At 40.5% G+C, this 18,991-nt stretch overlaps 1 protein-coding gene across 1 annotated transcript in view; it reads right to left on the reverse strand.

Annotated features, from left to right (window-relative positions):
• Positions 1-15,787, reverse strand: part of lingo2b (leucine rich repeat and Ig domain containing 2b) — a gene marked incomplete at its 3' end in the record, with an annotated part of 38,073 nt that extends 22,286 nt beyond the window's left edge. The window contains exon 1 of the mRNA XM_083924750.1: positions 15,738-15,787. The remainder of the gene's footprint in view (positions 1-15,737) is intronic.
• Positions 15,788-18,991: the final 3,204 nt, after the last annotated feature.

Raw genomic sequence — 18,991 nt, forward strand, 5'->3', positions numbered from 1 at the left:
TCGGTCATCGTAGCAGCGGTACAAAGCAATCAGAAGTACTAAAAATAAGATAAAATATAAAATACAAAATATGAACAACAATAAAATAAAAAGTAAAGTATCGCAGATAAACACTATATTACAATATGCTATGTGGATTTTAATGTGCAGCGTTGTACAGTCTAATGGCAGCAGGTAGTAATGATTTCCTGTGCCGTTCTTTAAGGCAGCGAGGTTGGATAAGTCTGCTGCTGAAGCTGCTCTGAAGCTTGTCCAGGGTTTCATAGAGGGGATGGGAGACATTGTCCATGATCACCAGCAGTTTTGCCAGCATCCTGTGCTCCACAACCTCCTCCAGGGTGACAAGCTCAGAGCCAACAACAGACCCTTCCTACTTTATGAGTTTGTTCAGTGTGTTTGCGTCATTTGCTTTGATGCCCGCACCCCAGGACACCACAGCCAAGAAAATAGCAGTGAACTCAGTATCTGTAAATAATTACTAATTAAAAGTTTGGTTTCACTCAATATTTACCTGTCAAACTAAGAACTTTATGACACTGGATTTCATTTTACTTCATTAAAACTAAGACAAACTAAAAAACTGCTGCAAAGATTCTCTTGTCAAAAAATATTTTAGGAACAAGTGGATAGAGAGGTCACTGTGATGTGTTATTTTACAGAAAGGTGCCCGTAGTTATTACATAGTGACATTTCCCTGTGTGGCACGAGTAACTTTGCTCTTTCTATCCATCTCTCAGTTTCCTGCAGCACGAGCTGTCTCTGTCTGTGAGAGCGTGATGCTGGCCCACTGCAAAATACGGGACAGTCTGATTCTGCAGTGGATCCATTCCCAACCCAGCTATGCTAATTAATCCCCACTGCAGCTGACAAACACAGTGAGAGGGACTGCTTGCACATTTCCCAAGATTAGTGAAAAGCAACACATTCAGGATGTTCTCTCATCAACTTGTCAACGTCCCAACAGCAGCTCTCTGTTGGCTTACCCCCTCCAGGGTGTGACATTTAGATTGGCTTGAGGTTTCCGCCGTCAGACGCTTTAATTCATCCCAGTATGTTTGCCAGCTGGATTGCAAGAATCTTATAGCATTACACCAAATGCACTGGTGACAAACAAGCATACAATTACTTAACATTTGAGGAGCTTGCATTAATGCTGCACTGAGCAAGGCGTTTATGTATTGACTCAATTTTTATCGGTCTAAATGTCAATGTAGTTAGGCTGAAACCTACCAATTTGTCATTTATACGAAGATGTCAGATTTTCCTTGAAATGGAATATTTTATTTTTATATTGTTCATTTAAATGTCTTCGAAAAAAAAACTTTTTGGCATTTTGGGTTAAATGTTTGTATATAGTTGACTTTTAATTAGATTCATAGGTCATTGACAAAATCCTACAGCTTGTGTGTTTGTGTCCACAGCTTATGTCACATATTGCTTGTCTGTTTTATAATCTCCTGACTCCCCAAAAAAGTAGCACTAAAGCCAGCAGGGATCAGGGGCCTGTAGTACCAAGGCAGGCATTTCCGTGTCCTCTCAGTTTGGCCCCCATTCCCCTCAAAAACGATATGACCTGTGGCCACAGTGGCCTTACTGCCCCACCCTAGCTGCCCCAGCTGCCCCAGCTTATTTAGCTCTGTCTCTTTCCTGTCATACAGCCGTTCAACACCAGTGTCTTTTGTTGCGATTCAGAAAGTTTTTGGGCAACACCAAGTGAAATTCTACACACAAGACAGAAATATTCCTGCACATTAGTTCTGTCAGATTTATAAATATGCACGTATGATTTAATCTCAATCATCGTGGAGCTGGTTCGAGGTTCAACATGCTGCTGTCGTTACACACGGCTGTGGCTGTTCTCCGTACCACTACATTTTCCGCAAACCATCATCATGGGAAAATCTCACTCATCATTATTATTAAACATCAAACATCAGAAGGATGCTGAACGATTCATTCATAGTGCTCATGTTGAAACAAAGTAACCTACTTCATAATTCAGGATGAAACTAAATGATTAACAGGAAGATGATGCTCAAATCTGTGTAAACGCTATCAGTGAAGTTGACAAACAACCTAAAAACAACAAAGTAACAACCTATCTCTTGGCTGATAATCAACCTCATCCTCATCATATCACCTGCATGTATCTCGCATGAATCCATGTGGGAGGTGCGCACTCAGTAACTCACTATTCTCTCATGTGTGGGAGAAGGTGTTTACACATCTGGCCCCAGGAGACTTAATCAAGCTCATCCTGGTGTGCCAACGCTGCAATTCTGTGACTGAGTGAACTTCAGAGAAGTTTATCGGGGTCAATTTTATTTTCTGAAATAAACAGCTTCATTCATTCATTTTACTGATTTTTGTATTCAAAATAATAAATTAAATCATCGTTTAATCATCGTTAATCATCGTTAATCATCGTTTTATTTGATGGCCTTGCTACCCTGGCAATTGAAAAGTAGTTAATGACGGTATCAAACCTCCATACAGGTATCAAAAACTAAACAATATATTAAAACTAAAGCAGGGCACAGTATATTGATGTGAATTAGTGATGGATTACCCTCATGCATGAATCATATATCAATTATAAGCATGATCCATGATAATGAAGATACAAAAAAAGCCTGGAAAAAAAAATTCCTTCTCCTCTCCGCAGTGGTGTAGAGTGTGTGCTTCAGGGTGTGTCAGTACACTATGACATCACTGGGTGTGGTTACAGGTACAATCCTGAATAGGTCACTCACAGTTTCTAACCACGGCTTTACAGTTTCAGTTTTGAGATGCTGCAGTGAGCAGTGAGATCTGCCACTGTAATGTAACTTTGAATTTGAATGAAATTACTTCTACTGATCCTTTGTCACCTTCCTATCTGCCGGTCTTACACTATTAATACTTTTTTTCTGCACAGTCAGATTCAATTATTGATGAAAAGTCATCTTTGGTTGTCTCCAGAATTTCTGATGTATTCAGGCAAACAACCCACATGAGAGCAACACTTTGAAAAGTGTTTACTTTAGAGAACATTACAGGTCACATTAACTGAGAGACACATTGGGAAATACTATGCAAACACTCTGCTGTGACTTTGTCTCAATGGAGAAAGTCACAATCAGTGAGTCCCATAATTAAATAAAACTTCCCAAGTCAAATTACCTCTTAGGTGCTGCGTCTCACGTGGAGTAATTTGCTCATGTGGTGCATGTACATATCAACAATGAAGATACAGTGGAGGATATACCCCCTCAGTGTAGGCGGGATTCTCAACTGATCACCATAGCAATGCTGCGTGAAACTGCCGTGACATCATCTTCAATGTGACACCCGCTGGATCGTTTCATTGCCACTGACCTCTGCATTTAGTCAATTGCGTGGTGTAGTGTACGATGTAGTTTTGGAGGCTGGATGTCCCGTGCCAGTCACAATTCTCCCTGACCAGTCAGTGCTCTGCAGTGTTTTAACTCCGCATTCTAGATCGCTTCGGACCTAAACCAATACCAGGTACGATCCACAACTTTTGCTCATGGAAAATCAAAAAAGAGTCGAGTAGATGCAGTGGACCTGCAGCACTTACGTATCTGAGCAGTACACTTGGAATTCTAACCACAAAAGAGACACTTTACGAGTTTCAATCCATGTCTGTGTTATGGTAATATGGGCATTACGTTCAGATGCACAGTGTTTGGAACATCTCTATGGCAAAAGTCGCCGTGGAGATCTACCAAGAATCAAGAGATCACGCTTTTCCAAAATCTCCCAGATGCTCCATTCGCTGGGACTTCTGCCATAGAGATGTACCAAACACCGTTCATCTGAACACAATGCCCTCATTGCCATAGAACAGACCTGGATTGAAGTGGGTAAAGTAGCTCTTTAATACAACTTGTACAAGAGCTTTGAATATATTTCACAACACCTTGTTGTAAGAACCTCTGTCTATGTACCAATAAGTAGTTTAAATATACCAAAAAAAGTAAACAAAAAAAGTAATATACTCAAATGTGTATATTCAGATCATATACCAAACTCAAAATGGAAATTTTAAATGATTATTACCTTGATCGAGAGGCAACTTTACCTTCAGTTCAGATGCTCGGCAGCGCAGGAGGACACAGCCATTGCAGGACATTTGGCTCTGATGCTGTCATCCTTTAAAAAGCCACTGAAGCTGTGGCTTTGGCCAACAGCCAGTCACATCGCCCCACGGCAAGGAGTGTGCTCTCAAACAGAGGATCAGCCAGAGCGCTGGCGTCTACACAGCATGACAGCTGAGAGGCCACGGGCTCCACAACTGGAAACACGCAGTTGCTTTAATGGCCTTTGTGTCCTTTGAAGTGCTTCATAATGAGGAGGGGCTGAATGCATTAAGACTAGATACAGTTTGCTGGGCCAATCATATTGACAGGGTGGTTACTAAAGTATAGCGGGTATTCCCTGGGAACACTGCTCTGTTTCCTGTCTGAGCAAACAACCTGTTTGTATCCACACTCCCTGCTTTTATTTGTGCTATTACTGAGCAGCAAAGCCATCCTGCAGCCTGTCACAGAGGTGAATAAAGCCACACTCACCATCTTACATACGAACAATATCCGCTGTGAAATGTGCAACAGCAGGCCGTCTCTTCCCCTCTGTCATACATGACAGGCAATCAGCAGATGTCTTTATTACTGCGCACACATATAATGTCAGGAAAGCAGTTTGATTTGTGGTTGTCTATCAAATGGTGTTATTTATCACACCGTGGTTGGGCCAGGCAACGCGTATACTGTAGTGTAAATTTGTATTGGAGTATTATTTTGATAGTAATAAAAAAAGAAGATTTTGCTTTGTTTTTACTTCACAGGACAATGAAACACAAGTGTATAGCTAGCGGTTTGTCATTAATCTTCATTGCTGCTGCAAGCACATCAGAATCCAACACGCCAAACACATGATAGAGAAGAACATGAAAGCAGAAATAATCAATATTAGCCTCGCAGTCACAGCATATTCCCCACTCACCTACCAGCTCTCACTTTCAATTTCCGTTTCAAATTTACTTTATTTTATGTTGTGCCATTCATGCACTTTAAACGACATTCCCAAATGCCTCCCTGTTGACTTTTGGCATGATTTCCGCTCTATTATCCAATTCAGTAAGGTCTTAATAACCTTTCCTGGCTCATTTCAGTCCCCTTCTGTTTCAGTTTCATATACCCCTCCGGGCCCTCATTTCAATCACTTGCACGGTGTGTAACCTATTTGTGCCTTTCTCTCACTTTTACTGTAAATAAGACTAAAGTAAATTTTCTGTTGCAGAGATTAAGGGAGGCAGCGGGAGAGAGGTAGGGGGAGCTAATGATAGAATATGGGCCAGAACTCGTGGAGATGCACGGTTACAGGCCTCACTGTTAAAATAAATAAATACCAAAATGGAAAGAGATGAGGGTGAGGGTGGGAGAGCCAGCAAGTAATGTGATATCAAATCTGTCTGTTTGCTTATTTCACATTTAATGCCTCACTTCCCCTGTCTGATTGTGCATTGGTCTGTCTGCTGCAAAACACAGTGAAGCAGAAATATCAGGAAACATATAGTATTTGTCTTTAGAAAAAGTTTGACTTTTTGGCATAAAAATGTCTGCAACTCTTGCAGGATCTAACCAGGATCCTTTCTGACACTTGTCATCACGTACAACATCCCCGAGGAGATCAGACCAGACTGGCAAGTCACTTCGTAAAACCTTTTTCTATACAAAGGAATTCAGAATATAGTTTCCATACCTCAGGAATAAAACATGAATGATACAATTGTGATGAATTATCTAGAAAATAACCAGGACATTGTTGCTGTAAAAACACTTTTCATGTTAAATCAATGAATTAGGTAAACATTTTTCAACTGGAGAGGGATACCTTTGTTGTTTGGTTGAACTGACTTTTGAAGTTAACAGTGTTGAATTGTATGTTATCATATTGCTGCTGCCTGTGAACAGCTAGCACGTTTTATGAATAAGCTAACATTACACAACCGCCAGGCCACCACAAAGCCATTGCTAACATAGCTTTCTGGCTAATGCTAAATTAAATGAGATATTGGATATAGTCAAAACTATAAACCTAGTGTTCTAGGCTGGTCTAGAAAAACCTTGACTTTTTTTTGAGGTTGTAAAAAGGTGAAATTGTTTGGATGTTGTGTTTGGGGAAACATACCGCTAACTCTTATAAGCTAACAGGAGCAAGCTCAGAAAATGTAATTCAGAGGGAAGAAAATATCTCCTACACTACTATGATAATAAATGCTCCTCTTAAAAAAGAGCACCCGGCTCCTTTTTACTGACTGTGCTTTTAAATAATCTAAAAATAGGCTTCTGAAGAACTAATGTCAACCTTCGTCTGGATATGTGATAATGCCAGAGGAAGGGGAGCCCACGCTAACCTGAGAACTCCATTGTGCTGAAAGCCTTTTCCCATTTCACCGGCATCTCTTACACGAGTGTGTCCTCCAGAGACCTGCCTGTTGCTCGGTTCTCTCAATTCTCAATGGTAAGGATTTGTGCCATTATGTGCTCTTGACATTGCTGAGAGTTGAACATTATATAACACAGCAATAGTGACGGGCACTCATAAACATTTTGACTTTTAGAACCTCAACACTGTTTTCACACAGGAGCAGTTTCCTCTGTGCGGTACTACAAGCTAGAATCTAGATTGCCTTATAGTAAGGCAGCAAATAACCTTATTAGTTATTAATGTGATGTGTTATTGTGATGTGTCAAGACTGGACAGAGCAGTATGGACACTTTGCTGTTAAAGACGGCCCATGTTGCATTTTTAATATCAATACATTAATGAATAATGCTGCAGATATGTGTGAGAAACTGCAACAATATATCTACAAATCACAGTTGAGTTGATACAAAAAGGCCTACTGTTGTTTTAAAATGCTACACAACACTAATACTAATTTTGCAGTACCTGTTTTTGAGATTTTTTGCTAACAAAAAAGTTTTAGTCAGTCTTGCAAAAATGCGTTCACATCTGACATGAAAATCCACATGCGTTTGAGCTTCGGCTTGAAGTCATCTGGCCAATCAGTGTCTTGTGAGGAGCTACTGGCAGTTGAGGGGGGAGCGGGGGTGACGTCAACACAAGAAGTGAACGCTCGTTAAAACCAACAACGGGGTCTCCTTAAGAGGTTAGCGTAGATGCTACAATTGCATTAGTTTGATCAATTTACGATAAGAAAAGAAGTTTTCTCAGATTTTTCTGAAATTATATAGACAAAGGTTTTATCCAATCACATGCCAGGTCTGTTTTGAAAGGGTTAGCCCATTCCCAGTCAGTTTCCAATGGTGCCTCAGATTGTTCTGTGAAACAAACCTGATGAGTCAGGTTACTTTAAGTATATCATGATGTTAATACTTTTGCCCTTTTATTGATGTATAATTTTGAATGCAGGATATTTACTAAACCGAGTATTTCTACACTGTGGTAATACTGATTTCACTGAATTAAAAGATCTGAGTACTACTCACCACTACACATATATGGAGCTCTTTGTCAGTAATATCCCACCATCTGTACATTAACCAGCTTCACCCCTGATCTGTTTTCATATTCAGCTGTTCTGCGTGTGTCTGTGTAAGTGGAATATGTGTGTGACACCAATGCAGTATATTGATTTTCTGATAAATGACCCCGATACTACAGACTTTCATTAAGAATCAGCCTCTTACTGTTGTCTACAGCAATGGATATGATGCAGTTTGATTGATCACATATTTATTTTAAAAATGGATCAATACCACGCTGGTTGTGCGAGGACCGTGACCTGAATTGATTTTAGTCTAACATGTCAGCAGGATTACATAACCATGATGAATACGGCATTGTTATGTTATGGAAATCTGTTATTATGATCATTGTTATTGTTATTACTATACTTATGTTTATTATTATGTTCATGGCTGTGAATATAGTGCAGGATTCTGATTATTTGAAAGGTTTCAGCAGTTTGAGCGTTGTTTCCACGCTGCATATTATCGTCTCTGTCCTTCGTATTTCCAGGAAATTCATGTGACTCTCGTTTCCAGCAGTGTCCTCCTTCACATTCAAACATGAATTTTTGATATAGAATATCTGCAGAAAATAATAGCTGGTGGCAGCTCTGAGACGATTTTGGCTCCGCCGTTAAAAAGCCCATGTGGGTCGAGCCCTTGTGTGTATTTATGTTCGAGAAGAGAGAGAAATAGAGGGAGAGCGTGCGATGCGGGAGGAGGTGCAACATACCTGAGAAAAAATAGGCTCCGTGAGTGTCGGTGCATAATTCTGCTCTTGTGAATTTCCCACGCAGAACTGTTACATTTTAATCATGCACTGGAGATGGGGGAGTTGATGGGGGGGCTTGAGTTTGTTGAATCTGACGCCTACAGAAACCTGCATCTGCAATGCTAATCACACTCCAGCAAAGGGCCCCACAGACTAGCCGTGTCTTCCTTGTCAAACTAAAAAATTCGTCTCCAATAACAACCGAGCACTCCAGAGCTCGCTGCATGTCTAATGTGTTGTGGGGCTACGACTGGAGAGGGGCCTTCACAGTCCTGTTACTTTGGCCAAATCTGTATTCAGAACGAGTGAACGCGGATTAAACGAGTACATAGACTGTCTGCTACACTGGCAGTATGGCGGTATAATTTTTATCCCATGATGATGCATGCATGTTTCTATTTTTACAGCTCTTTGATGTCAGTTAAGTGTGTGTTTGTGTGCGTTATTATGCTTTCATCTTAATTGAGGCATATGTGAATCCCTTTGTCTGCCCCCTCCTTTACATAACACTTCTGTTAAAAGTCAGTGTATTAACAAATATTCCAAGATTTGTAGATTTTTTTATGGAGCTGTCTTTTCATTTTTTAAGCCATTTTGGCAGAACACCTCAATATCAGAAAACAAAGCACCTTGTTTTTGAGGCTATTTTGAGAATACTCTTAGAGCTCTTGCAATGATAGTTCAGATCTTTTGAAGTGGGGTCGTATGAAGTACTTATCCATAGTTCGTGTATTACCAACAAGAAGCAGTCAGGAGTACCGCTGTGTATTGGGGCTACACGGCAAAATGTATTTTAGCCACCTAAAAAAATAAAAATATCAATATCAGTTTGAGTGTACGCTTTTTTCATAATATTTTCATTGCTCTACCTTACCTTCAAAAAGCCCATTAGGAATGTGTTAAAATGTGTTTTCTGCTTCAACACTAAAATATTAGATTCAAATGTAATCTTCTAAATTCACCTTTATTAACTTTGACCACATGTGGTGGTCCTTCCAGAAGGGTGGGCTGTGAATATATATATATAACTGTTGATAAGTGCATCAGGGGCCCTGGTAGCTTGCCTGTATGAGGCCATGTCACAGAGGCCTGAGTTTGATTCCAGCCCTTTGCTGCATGCAATTCAGTCTCTCTTTAAATTTGTTTTAAAAATGTTAATAAGAGCATAATAAAGGGCTTATTAACCCTAAGATGACGTTGTTCTCGCTGCAGATCCAGTAGCTGCGAAAGTTTAGTTAACTATTGATGAGTTATCTGCTGAAACATGCATAACAATGCATCTCTTATAAATGCTTATAAATGTCTTATATTATAATAAAAACATGTATGCTGCTACTATTATCACTTATATAGTCTTATCAACTAATAATATTGTTAATAAGTATCTTAAAATGACTTATAAGGCCCTTTTTACCTATTAACTAACACTTATTACACAGACCTCAATATAAAGCATTACCCAGTTCCATTTAAGGAGTGCTTCCATCCCTGCAATTTCATGATGTCTTTGTAATTCAGCATTTTTTTTTTACTTTTTGACCACTTCTTCATTTGTTTCAGAAACCCATTAGCCTCATAAAAAACCTCCTCTATAGTGCACAAACTGAGATCTACGCATCATGGATAGGTTTTATTTTTTGCTATAATTTAATCTTGTCAGAGAAAATCCTTAGATATCATATTCCTACTTTTAATTCCATCACTGGGGCCAAATGGTACTAGATAGCTTGGTGCTGTAAATATCACTCTTTGGGTGTGATGATGATTTTATTTATTTTTTTAAAGTAAGGTTTTTGTGCAATGCAGGGAAGGTATGTTGAAAAACAGGTTCACCCCCCACTAATTTCTCCACTAGTGACCATTAACGTTAACAGAGAAACACGCTTTCGGTGCTGACTAGTACACACGATAAAGGTGGTGGATGCTTTGCTGCTTTAAGACCTGATGACCCGGACACTTAGTTACCACAGTCTATACAGGAACCTGCCGCACTAGCTCACCTGGTGGAGCAGGTGTCCCATATAAAGAGGCTAAGCTCTCATCGCAGCGGCCCGGGCTAAGCCCAGCGAGCCGCCTGCTGCATGTTGCCCCCTCTCTCTCTCTCTCTCCCTATCAACTTTCAGCTATCCTGTCCAGTAAAGGCATAAAAAGGTAAAAAAAATAACATCTACTACTAAAAATGATATACTCCCAAGGGATATTACCGAATCTGAATACAGGCTACAAAGGCCGAAAATGCTTTTGCATAAAAAAAAATTAAAAAAAACTATAGCTATGGTCCACCAGCAATTGCTTTTCTCTTGTCTTTCTGCCAAGACTAAACTGGTGTTTTGCATATTTCCGGACTACAAATCAAATATTCACATAACTGCAGACATGGATGTGTTTTACGATAATCCAAGGAGCCACCTGTTTTCAGGTTTTATACTAAAACATGTTTAATTTTCACAAAACACACTATTTTTCTCATACAGTCTTTCTGAATATACATAGTTTACACCCTCTGATTGAAATGCTCTCTCTGTCTCTCTAAGCCACCCCTCCCGTAAAAGTAAAAGATTGGTCAGTTTCCAGGTTTTCCACAACTGCGCTTTCGGCGTCTCTCCAACATCATTGCAGCCGGGGAATGACTGTGACAGCAATGTAGCTTTTTAACCTATATATATATATATATATATATATATATACCTTACATATACCTTACATATATATAGTACAGTTGTGACATCACAACCGTACAGAAGTCCTGAAAGTGCATTTAAAGGCGCAGTTACTTCATAATCAAGACATTGCAATTGAAACAATTTGGGCCCTTTAGATAAATTTGACGAGAAACTTGCTCTGCCTTGGTAATCCATTTAAGCTTAATTAAAAGTGTGACACATTTTTGGTCCAGTGCTAATTTATAATTAGTGCATGTGCTAGTTGGAAGCTCCAACATCTGGGATATACAGTAAGAGATGGCTACTGAACAGCATTCTAGTCATTAGTTTTACTGTCGAAAAATGAAATTCAAAATATAATCATTAAAGCAATTAAAGTCGTGTGTGTGAATTTGCCAAATGCTTGCATTAATAATGGGGCTGTCCTGCTGCCAGCTGTTTTTTATTACGGTTATAATAAATTAATTGCAGAACAATAACTTGAATGTGTGCACTAATTGCAGAATAGGGATGTAAGAGAGCCAACAATAAGAAAATAAACAGCTCAAATTTGCCTGAATACACATGACTTTACTCTCTAATTTCGCTCATTCATGCACTCATTCTTACTTGAGCAAGTACAACCTCAGTTCACATAAAGTTGGATATTGTGTAAAAGGTACATAAAAAACTACACAATGATTTACAAATCCTTTTCAACCTATATTCAATTGAATGTTCTACTAAGACAAAATATTTAATGTTCAAACTATTAAACTTTATTGTTTTTTGCAAATATTCACTCATTTTAAATTTGATGCTTTTTCTGCAACACATTCCAAAAAAGCAGAGACAGGGGCAACAAAAGACTTGGAAATTCGACTGCTCAAAAAACACCTGTTTGGGACCTTCCACAGGTAAACAGGTGAGTGTCATGATTGGGTATAAAAGGAACCTCCCAGAAATGCTCAGTCCTTCACAAGCAAGGATTGAACCAGGTTCACCACTTTGTGAACAGCTACGTGAGCATATAGTCCACCAGTTTAAGAACAATGTTTCTCAACGTACAATTGCAAGGAATTTGGAGATTACCTCATCTGCAGTCCATAATATCATCAAAAGATTCAGAGAATCTGGAGAAGCGTTAAGGCCCGTGATCTTTAATCCCTTAGGTGGCACTGCATTAAAAAAAAAACGTCATTCTACGTCATTCTGTAAAAGATATTACCACGTGGGCTCAGGAACACTTCCGAAAACCATTGTCAGTTAAAACAGTTCGTCACAACATCTACAAGTGCAAGTTCAAACTCTACCATGCAAAGTGAAAGCCATATCTCAACAACACCCAGAAACGCAGCTGGCTTCTCTGGGCCTGAGCTCATCTGAGATGGACTGACGCAGAGTGGAAAAATGTGCACATTTCAAACTGTTTTTGGAAATCATGGACATTGTTACCTACGGGCCAGAGAGCAAAAGGACCATCCAGATTGTTAACAGTGCAAAGTTCAAAAGTTCAGCCAGCACCTGTGTTGGTATGGGGGTGTGTTGGTGCCCATGGCATCATGGATAACCTGCACACCTGTGAAGGCACCATTGATGCTGAAAGGTACATATGCTGCCATCCAACGTCCTTAAGGGACACCCCTGCTTATTTCAGCAAGATGGTAGTAAAAGAGTGCAGGTAGTAGACTGGCCTGCCTGCAGTCCAGACCTGTCTCTCATTGAAAATATGTGCTACATTATGAAGTTCAAAATACGATAATGTAGACCGCTGACTGTTGAGCAACTGAAGTCGTACATTAAGGAATAATGGGAAAGAATTTCACCTACAAAGCTTCAACAACTTGTGTCCTCAGTTCCCAAACTCTTATTGAGTGTTGTGAAAATGAAAGGTGATGTAACACAGTGGTAAACATGTCCCTGTCCCATCTTTTTTGGAGCGTGTTGCAGGCATCAAATTTAAAATGAGCGACTATTTGCAATAAAATGTATCATTTGAACATTAAATATATTGTCTTTGTACTGTATTCAATTGAATATAGGTTTAAGGGGATTTGCAAATCCTTGTATTCTGTTTTTATGGACGTTTTACACGTCTCAACTTCATGTGAATTGGGGTTGTACAATAAAAAAGGTAACAGACTGACAGCTTATCATTAGCTATGATCTGGCACTTGAACACAGTGGACTAATGCTTTGTAAGCCTTAGCAATATGTCAAGTGCAGCACACCTTGCATTTCTTTATGGTACCTTATCCTGCATTAACACCATATGACAGGCAGGTACCATATGGTATATAAATCATATCATATAATATTTATTTCTTCTTATGCATATAATTCACAAGATTATGAACTGTTTTAATTCAGTACGGTATAATGCGCTTTACATCCGAGCAAGTTCTGAATCTGAATCTTTAGGTGACACTTGTTGCTGTAATATATGGCATTTGTCCTTTTATGATAAAGATAAATATTAAAAATCTATTTTTACATCATCAATTTGAGAGCTTTCGCGTTTATGCCTAAATTCTGACATTTGGCTTACGCAGATTTCTTTGGGTTTTCGGACGTTACAGAAATGTTGATTACAGTTTATTGGGGGCGTGTCTGTCTCTGCGGACGTGGCCAGAAGTGAACTGCATTGTGGCTGTTGACTTGAAGCTAATAACCACAGATCATGGAGGTCCTAACAGTACCAATCAAAGTAATCAGAAGCGGAACAGTCCAAACACTGGCGTTGCTTCTTCACAGTACTGGCACCATCTGAGTGGAATTAAAGTGCCAAGAAGGAACCGGCTGGTTGGTGCGTAGCCATGTTAACTCATTAGTTTGTTCTTCAAGAGGAGTCACGGGGGGTTTGAGCTTGACTGTGGTAGTCAAGATTTTGTTCGTGGTTAGTGTGACTCACTGTAGACGTGCCGAGGAAGTGTTTAAAAAAAAAAAGAAACAGAGTCAACAGATGATCATGAACTGGAGCGAGTTCCAACACTTTCATGCACTTGATGATAGCCGTGAAATCCTCCCCGTATGACACAATCAGCCAAGGCGAGCCTAGCCGGTTACTTCCAAATGAACAGAGGAGGTGGCGTGAGGAAAGGGGAGGACGCCTGCGAGGAGAACACAGCAGGAGAATGGAGGAAAACAAACAATAGGAGGGTAGGGGTGGGGGGGGGGGGGACAATGCCACCTTCCCCTCTTCTCTCCATTATCTCCTTTCCCATCCCCCTCTCACCCTTAACGAGGGATAGTTTTCTCCTCGCCTCTCATCCCTTCTCCTCCCCTCCTTTCCTCACCGTCTCCAGGGACCAAACACACCCCTGACGGGTTGCCATGGAAACGCCTCACACACACTCTCTCACAGACACACTCTCTCTCTCTCTCTCTCTCCCTCTCTCTTGCAGCGGTAACGCCTGTATCCTCTCTCTCCTCCATTAGCATCCCTCTTGCTCGGAGACAGCAGGGGCGGCAGTTGTCGGAAGCAAAAAAAAAAAAAAGAAAAGAAAAAACTCTGACGTGCAGCGAAGTCCCTGCGCCTGAATCCATTTGTCACAAGGAAAACTTGTAAAAAGCTACTTTGATATTCTGGATTTTACAGCCCACAAGATGTAAGAATTTGGTCCGTGTGATAAATTATTTGACACAGCTCACGAAACTGTTGTCCCCTCCCTTTTTTTATTTTATTTTATTTTTAGATGACGGCTTGCAAAAGCATTCCCGGCAATTCCCCCTGAACTTTGCTCTCCACTGTAATAGATGAGAACACGCAGATTTAATTTGCACACAATTACCTCAGCCATGCCAGTCTCTATTAATGCCCGCCAAAGTCAAGACAAGAGACGGTAGCTGAGTCCCTCGGCTGGAGGATAACTCATTTATAATTCACTCCTATTTCTCATACTTAAGGTCAGGATAGAAGTGTGTGAAGTGAGTTTTTTGTGTGCAAGCACTCATCCGCATGAAAGGATACATCTACACTATAGCTCACCCCCGCAGGCTTTTAGAGATCCACTCTGGGGGGTACATAAAAAAAGGGGGGCCGTGTTCCTCTGCTGCAGGGCCACTTTGACTCACAGCAGAGCGCCAGCCGGCAACTTCATACAGTCCGTGTGTCACGCCCCCCCGCTGTGCAGCTTGGGAAGGGTTTTCATCCACCTTGTGAAGCATGTTGGTGTCATCATGCTGTCGCGGGTTCAGATGCAATCTTGTTGCTGCATCAGTTTTCAGCGGGGGGCTGGGTGGGCGGGGGGGAAATAACTACAGTCACATCCACAGGCGGCCACACACCGTTCACCCCAGGGCAGATTTGACATGTTTTCTTTTCTTTTTTTTAATTTAACTTCAATGAATTGATTCCCTTTTCAGTCCAAAATGCCTTGGGGAGGTAAGTGTCGTCATCCACCCAAACTCGCACAGTGAATGCACCACATTTTTCTCCCCTCAACACCTCCATCACTCCCAAACTGAGGCAGAGCTTTTTTTATATCTCCATTCTCATTCCTCACAGGGAGCTTATCAGTTCTCTTGTTTGTTTATTTATTTATTTCTTAGATCACTTACATCCTTTCCCAAATCGTCACACATTGCAGCCAGATATGGACTACGCCTAGACTCCACTGATGAAAACAGTGGAGTGTCCAATTTTGTTTCCTTTTTTTTTTTAAATACTGCCATGCAAGTAATTGTTTTCTTTAATTTTGGCAACAGCTTGAAAGCAACTGGAGCTCCAAACCAGAGTGTGTGAAAGCTGCTCAGTGCTCAGTCAAGTGTCATGAGTCTTACCTTTCACCTGCTCCTCCACATGCCAAAATCCACCTTCGCGTTTTACATCACTGAGTGGGGAGTCCGAGGCACAAACACTCTGACTGACACACACTCACACACTTGCAGAGACTGGGGATGCAATCCTCTCACTGAGTTGGTCTCCTTTCACTCTGTCTTCCATGAACAACTACCTATGTTAAAAAAAAAAGAAGGAAAAAGATCCGATTTTTCTTTTTGATGTTTTTTAAAATGTGGTTGTCTCTCCGGTAACCGGGCAGCTCATCCTTCCTGGCAGTGGCTCCAGGTTTAACGAGGCATCGGCACAGCGCTGGATGACGGCGGGGGAGAGGGAGAGAGAGAGAGAGAGAGAGAGGGAAGAAAAATTGAGAGAGAGAGAGAGAGAGAGAGAGAGAAGCATCAAGCCAGCAGCTGCAGCCACAGTGAGGCTGAGGTGCCTTTGCCTTCACAATAAAAGCTTGAAATAGAAATAACTGATAAACCTATAACCTAATAAAGTATTTTTTTCATTGACTCGTGGACATTCATACACAATTAATGATTCCACTGTGTAAAAAAGTATAGCCTATATCAATCAAATTAAATGTGAAAAAAAATTGAATCAAACATGTAAAAAGTAAGGTGTCTAGACATTATAAATAAAACATGACACCAATAAGTCCAATATACCACCAATATACCTTGATCAGGGGCTAGAGAGAATAACTCTTTAAAATACTACAATGTGGTTTCACTGGTAATGTGTGTACAAATTGAATTCAACCAGGGAAATGTTAACATTGGGAAAGACATAGATAATCTTGCATTAAGCTGCTTTCAAAGCATCGTGCGGTTACTCGCCACCTCCAGTCATTTTGGACTGGCACGCAGCAGAGGGGAAGCGCTTTTGACCAGGGCAGCAGTAGCCTGGCTATTGTCTGACTGAACTTGGTCTGGGAAGGCTGCTGTCATTTTCCTCAGCACAAGAGGCGGGAGTAGTTCAAATGGCTGCATGCAATTGGAAAGTCCATCAACCAATCAGACCAATGATCCGGATGACGTGCTCCAATTATTTTGGCAACCAGCAACCATCCTTTCTTTGGATGAACTGCTCCAGGGCAAGTTTCTGCTCAGTTTTCAAAGTAAACTTACCACTGAAATCCTTTAAAACTGCAGAGACAGCTTCATCAACAGCGGTTGCTGGCCGCCACGTTGAATGTAAATTGTAAACACAAAACTGCCTTCGATGTGCTTCTCTGTCGTCATGGTGTTTAAGCAGCCAACAGCACGCCAGGTGGAAAAAACAAATATGGTCACTGGATCCCAAAAAAATGGGATAGGAAATGGGAAGAAAAGACATGCTCTTTTCCAGACCCTTGTGCAGAGGGAATTCAAATCGCAGGTAGCGGGGGATGGGGATACCTAGTCTAGGGCTGCAGGGGTATGAAGTGAATGCGCACAGATTTTGCTCAACTGCCCAGAGTTGCTTCGGCGGTAAAAGCTCGGCAGCAGGAGCCACTTTTAAAAACGCTTTGCTTTTATGGGAAACAATTTGAAGGGTGGCGGTCGACAGGGCGTTTGCGGCGCAAAAGTATGAAAAAAGCTTTATGCATGGGAAATTTACCAATTACAAGTATAAAGGCAGGGACAGACCAAGCAGGCAATAAATAACTTTCTAGTCTAGGAGTATGTTGTCTTGTTATACACACATTTCTCTATGTCTCTCCAGAACACAGGTGAAGAGGGGCAGAGACAAAACAAACAAAAACTGGTTAAGACTCAGCTCCACAAAATGTGCTTTTAACATTTTTTGTCAATACATTTGGAAATGATTGTGGCACAACAGATGAAAACTTTAAATAAGGAAAGGCTGTCACTTGTATGCGCTGAACATGTTAGCATAGTGGATCACAGAGAAAACCTGCAGGATTGATTGTGGTTGGAAGTCAGGTGGTGCTCCTGCTGCTGTATTATGGAGGAATACATCTGTTTAATATACATTGACAAAAAAAGAGAATAAAGGGAAGAAAGAACTAAAATACACAAATATGTCATGGAGTAGGGATACAAATTTATCATTTAGCAGGACATCCCTTTTCTTGTATTGGGCACTATGCAGGATAAAGTTAAAATATATATATGCTTAGATGACCCCAACCCATGGAATTACTGTATTTTCATATGAACCTTTTATGATCAAATGTAGCCCAGTGACACGGATCACTTCCTACATTAGAACAATGCCCCATTAGCATAAGCAATAAATCCTATAACTCAGACAAACATATAAACAACCAGATAATAACAGATAATATAGAGATTGTTAAGATAAGAGGGCTTAAAAAAGCCAAATAAATAAGGAAAGTTCTGAACAGTGACATTTGACAGTGACAGTGCGAGACAAAAATTAATTAACAGCGATTTAAGAAGAAAGATGGATTGAAGGTGCTGGCTATTTGCTGGAAAATACTCCTTGTGTGCAATGTTGGAGGTAGCATGTAACAAAGTAACAGGATAGAGTTTCTCAGATTACTTTTTTGTTGTAACAAGTTACGCAACATGTTTGTTTTGCAGGTCAAGTAATCCGTTATTTAGGTTCTTTTTCAAATATGTAATCCATTACTTTATCATATTTCCCAGCAAGAACCACTAAACTACCACCGCCTGCACCTGTCAATGGAGGAAACACTTGATTTTCTTTTTGTTTTACATTTGAGAGAGAGGACAGATGGTCTTGACCCACACTGAAACTGCAGAGCCTCTGTCCAGCTTGCTGTCAGACCGTTAGCAGCCCAAAGGTTGCACAGGTGCCACCTGTCAGGGACGCTCAAGCTTCTACTTTCATGTAGACTACTTCAAATAATTCTGCTTTATTCATTGCCTGTGTTACATGCTGTATGAATCTGTTTTCTAAGTTGTAAAGGAGATATTGTGTCGTTCGTGTTATGAGCCTGCAGAGTTACAGAATATTGGCTGTAGACTAGGCTATGCAGTGATGGTGAATTCAGTACATTCAAAAGTAGGTGTACAATAGGCCACACACCCTCCGGACAATATAACATGCACAAGGGATTGCAAAGGGCTTTTCATTTTTGGCGACACAAAAATACGCTAATGAGTTACTTTTCTCAGTACGTAATGCTGTAACGTAACACACTAGCATTATCCAACAAGCATTGCGTTTACATGCAGTTTAAAAACCCAATTAAATTCGGTTTAATGCAGTACCTAAGTTTCTCAAACACCATGTAAACACTGTACCTCGGTTAAAATCA

Source organism: Echiichthys vipera, assembly GCF_963691815.1.
Source record: "Echiichthys vipera genome assembly, chromosome: 12".
In the NCBI taxonomy this organism is placed as follows: Eukaryota; Metazoa; Chordata; class Actinopteri; order Perciformes; family Trachinidae; genus Echiichthys; species Echiichthys vipera.